The sequence below is a fragment of the Canis lupus genome, chromosome X, assembly GCF_048164855.1.
Source record: "Canis lupus baileyi chromosome X, mCanLup2.hap1, whole genome shotgun sequence".
Lineage (NCBI taxonomy): Eukaryota > Metazoa > Chordata > Mammalia > Carnivora > Canidae > Canis > Canis lupus.
Genome location: NC_132876.1, coordinates 64838973 through 64843571, shown reverse-complemented (window position 1 = coordinate 64843571; position 4599 = coordinate 64838973). Strand labels below are relative to the sequence as shown.

Sequence of the window (4599 nt, the reverse complement as noted above, 5' to 3'; positions counted from 1 at the left end):
TCTGAAGAGTTTTGATCAGGAATGAATGCTGTATTTTGTCAAATGCTTTCTCTGCACCTGTTGAGAGGATCATATGGTTCTTGTTTTTTCCCTTGTTGATGTGATCTATCACATTGATTGTTTTATTAATGTTGAACCAACCTTGCATCACAGAGATAAATAGATAAATCCCACTTGGTCATGGTGAATAATCTTCTTAATGTACTGCTGGGTCCCATTGGCTAGTATCTTGTTAGAAATTTTGCATCTGTGTTCATGAAGGATATTGGTCTATAATTCTCTATTTTGGTGGGGTCTTTTTCTGGTTTTAGAATTAAGGTGATGCTGGCCTCATAAAACACGTTTTGAAGTATTCTGTACCTTTCTATCCTTCGGAACAGCTTTAGCAGAATAGGTATTATTTCTTCTTTAAACGTTTGATAGGATTCCCCTAGGAAGCTGTCTGGCCCTGGACTTTTGTGTCCTCAGAAAATATTGATGACTACTTCAATTTTCTCCCTGCTTATTGGCCTGTTCAGGTTTTCTTCCTGTTCCGGTTTTGGTAATTTGTGTTTTTCAAGAAATGCATCCCTTTCTTCTAGATTGCCTAACTTATTGGCTTATAGATGCTCATAATAGGTTTTTAAAATCCTTTGTATTTCTTTGGTATTGGTTGTGATCTCTCCTCCTTCGTTCATGATTTTATTAATTTGAATCTTTTCTCTTTTTAATAAGGCTGGCTAATGGTTTATCTATCTTATTAATTCTTTCAAAGAACCACCTCCTGGATTTGTTGATCTGTTCTACAACTCTTCTGGTCCCTATTTTATTGAGTTCTGCTCGAATCTTTATTCACTCTCTTCTTCTGCCTGGTATAGGTTTTATTTGCTGTTCTTTCTCCTATTCCATTAGGTGTTAGGTTAGCTCGTGTATTTGAGATTTTCCCAATTTTTTGAGGGATGCTTGTGTTGTGATGTATTTCCCTCTTAGTACTGCTTTTGCTGTATCCCAAGGATTTTGAATGGATATATCTTCATTTTCATTAGTTTCCACGAATTTTTTTAATTCTTCTTTAATTTTCTGCTTTACCCATTCATCTTTCAGTAGTATGCTCTTTATCCTCCACGTGTCTGAGTTTCTTCCAAATTTCTTCTTGTGATTGCATTCTAGTTTCAAATCATTGTGGTCTGAAAATATGCAGGGTATAATCCCAGTCTTTTGATATTGGTTGAGACCTGATTTGTGACCCAGTATGTTGTCTCTTCTGGAGAAAGTTCCATGTGCACTTGAGAAGAATATGTATTGATTAGCATTTGGATGGAAATTTCTGTTTATATCTGTGAAATTGTCCAGTCTAGTGTGTCATTTATAGTCCTTGTTTCTTTGGTGATGTTGTGCTTAGATTATCTGTCATTTTCAGAAAGTGTCATGTTGAAGTCTGCTACTATTAGTGTATTATTATCTAAGTATGTCTTTATTGGGTTATTAATTGATTGATATACTTGGCTGCTCCCACATTAGGTGTATAAATATTCATGATTATTAGGTCTTCTTGTTGGATAGACCCTTTAAGTATGATATAGTGTCCCTCTTCATCTCACTACAGTCTTTGGAATAAACTTTAATCTATCTGATATGAGGATTGCTACCCCAGCTTTCTTTTGAGGACCATTTGAATGGTAAATGGTTCTCCACCCCTTCATTTTCAGGCTGTGGGTGTCCTTAGGTCTAAAATGAGTCACTTGTAGCTAGCAAATAGATGACTCTTGCTTTTTTATCCAGTCCAAACCCCTGCATCTTTTGGTGGTATCATTTAGCACATTCACATTCAGAGTTACTATTGAAAGATATGAATTAGTGCTGCCCCTAGTTTGCAGACCTGGAAGTAGATATACCTCATAGAAGTTGGGTTTGGCCCTGCATCTGCTGCCTTCGCCATGGAGAAATTGTTGGAGCTGGCAGCCTAGGAATGAATCTCCTCTCAGCCTCTAAGCTCACCTGGTCAGAATCCTTGGATGAGCCTGTGGAATCCTTCCTCCTAGCCCTGTGGTTTGGAACCAGTGGCTCTGAGACTGTAAGAGGGTGGACAAAGATTCTCAGGGGCTGCTAAATTCATCTCTGATGGCCTCCAGCACTGCCAGCCACTCAGAGGATGAGGAGTCGCTGGCAGGGCAGAAGCAAGCTTCCTCTCAGGCCTTGGGCACCATCCCTAAATGGAGAAGCTCCTCCAGATTCATCAAGAGGAAGAAGTTTGATGATGAGCTGGTGGAGAGCAGCCTGGCTAAGTCCTCTACCTGGGTGAAGGGGGCCAGTGGGGTGGAGCCAGGGTGCTGTTCAGGGAGTGAACCTTCCTCCAGTGAGAAGAAGAAGGTGTCCAAGACCCCTAGCACTCCTGTGCCACCCAGCCCAGCCACAACCCCTGGACTCACCAAGCATGTGAAGAAGAGCAAACAGCCACTTCAGGTGACCAAGAATTTGGGCCACTGGAAGCCTGTAGATGACCTCCTGGTTGTCAACACTGTGCTGCAGACCAATGACCTGACATCTGTCTAGCTGGGTGTGAAGTTCAGCTGCCACTTCACCCTTTGGGAGGTTCAGGAGTGCTGGTATGGCCTGCTCTATGATCCTGTCATCTCCAAGCTGGCCTGCCAAGCCATGAGACAGCTGCACCCAGAAGCCATTGCTGCCATCCAGAGTAAGGCCTTGTTTAGCAAGGCTGAGAACAGCTGCTGAGCAAAGTGGGATCAACCAGCCAGCCCACCTTGGAGATGTTCCAGGATCTGCTCCACAGACACCCTGATGCCTTCAACCTGGCCTGTACTGCCAAGGCCTTGCAGGCCCACTAGCAGCTCATGAAGCAGTATTACCTGCTGGAGGACCAGACAGTGCAGCCACGGCCTAAGGGGGACCAAGTGCTCAACTTTTCAGATGCAGAGGACCTGATTGACGACAGTAAGCTCAAGGATATGCGAGATGAGGTCCTGGAACATGAGCTGACAGTGGCCGACTGGCGCCAGAAACGAGAGATCCAACAGCTGGCACAAGAGCTGCATAAGCAGCAGGTGCTGGTAGACAGCATCATAGGCATGAGCTCTCCTGACTTTGACAACCAGATGCTGGCAGTGCTGCAGGGCCACATCGTGCAGTACCTGATGCGCTCCCAAGAGATGACCCTGGGCAGAGCAACCAAGGATAACCAGATTGATGTGGACCTGTCTCTGGAGGGTCCATCCTGGAAGATCTCCCAGAAACAAGGTGTCATCAAGCTGAAAAATAATGGTGATTTCTTCATTGCCAATGAGGGTCGGCGGCCCATCTATATTGATGGACGGTGGGTACCATGTGGCTCCAAGTGGCACTTCAGCAACACCTCTGTGGTAGAGATTGCCAACCTGAGATTCATCTTCCTCATCAACCAGGATCTCATTGCCCTTATTCAGGCCAAGGCTGCCAAGATCACGCCACAGTGAGGTGTGGTGGCAGGACCCATATGCTCTCTGTGGCCTCCGTTTCCCCTGCCATTTCAGCCTCTTGGAGCTGGAACTCAGGCTCCTGGAAAAGCCATAGTAAGCAGGAGAAAACCCAACTGCGGGCCCACTGATCTGAGCCTCTGGTAGGGCAGGGCTGGTCCTGTGAAGCCCCTGAAGGCTGGAACCCTCCAGCTTCCTTAGAGTCAGATCCCCTCCCCTCCTCTCTTTGCAGGCCGCCCTCCTCTTCCCCTTGGGTTTCCACCTTTACCCCTTCGTCTCCAGCTGATTAGCTTCAGACTTTTCCTTTATTATTTTTCTTTTGTAAATAAAAAGCACCAAGTTCCAAAAAAAAAAGATATGAATTTAGTCTTATCATAATATCCATTCAGTCCCTGTTTTTGTGGATTATTTCTTTGGGCTTCCTCTTTCTTTTATAGAGTCCTCCTTAATATTTCTTGCAGTGCTGGTTTGATACTCACATATTCTTTCAGTTTCTGTCTATCTTGGAAGCTCTTTATCTCACCTATTCTGAATGAGAGTCTTGCTGGATATAGTATTCTTGCTGCATGTTCTTCTCATTTAGTACCCTGAATATATCCTGCCAGCCATTTATGGCCTGCCAGGCTCTGTGGTGAGATCTGCTGTTAATCTGATATTTCTCCCCATGTAAGTTAAGAATCTCTTGTCTTTTGCTGCTTTAAAGATTTTCTCTTTGTCTTTGGAATTTGCAAGTTTCACTATCAAATGTCGAGGTGTTGAACGGTTTTATTGATTTTGGGGGGAATCTTTCTATCTCCTGGATCTGAAAGCCTGTTTCCCTCCCCAAGTTAGGGAAGTTTTCAGCTATGATTTGTTCAAATATGCTTTCTGGAACTCGGCCTCTCGGCGTTTTCTGGAACCCCAATTATATGTAGATTTTTCCTTCTGAGGCTATCATTTATTTCCCTTAACCTTTCCTCATAGTCTTTTAATTGTTTCTCTCTTTTCTTTACACAGCTTCCTTACTTCCCATCAACTTATCTTCTATGTCACTCACTGTTTCTTCCTCCTCATTATCCCTAGTAGTTAGGACATCCAGTTTTGATTGCATATCATTTAGTTGACGTTTAATTTCAGCCTGATTAGATCTGAATTCTGCAGTAACAAAGTC

At 43.7% G+C, this 4599-nt stretch overlaps 1 pseudogene; it reads left to right on the top strand.

The window, feature by feature from the left end:
- The first annotated feature begins 1892 nt into the window (after window positions 1–1892).
- LOC140627305 (microspherule protein 1 pseudogene) lies at window positions 1893–3529 on the top strand (annotated as a pseudogene).
- Window positions 3530–4599: the final 1070 nt, after the last annotated feature.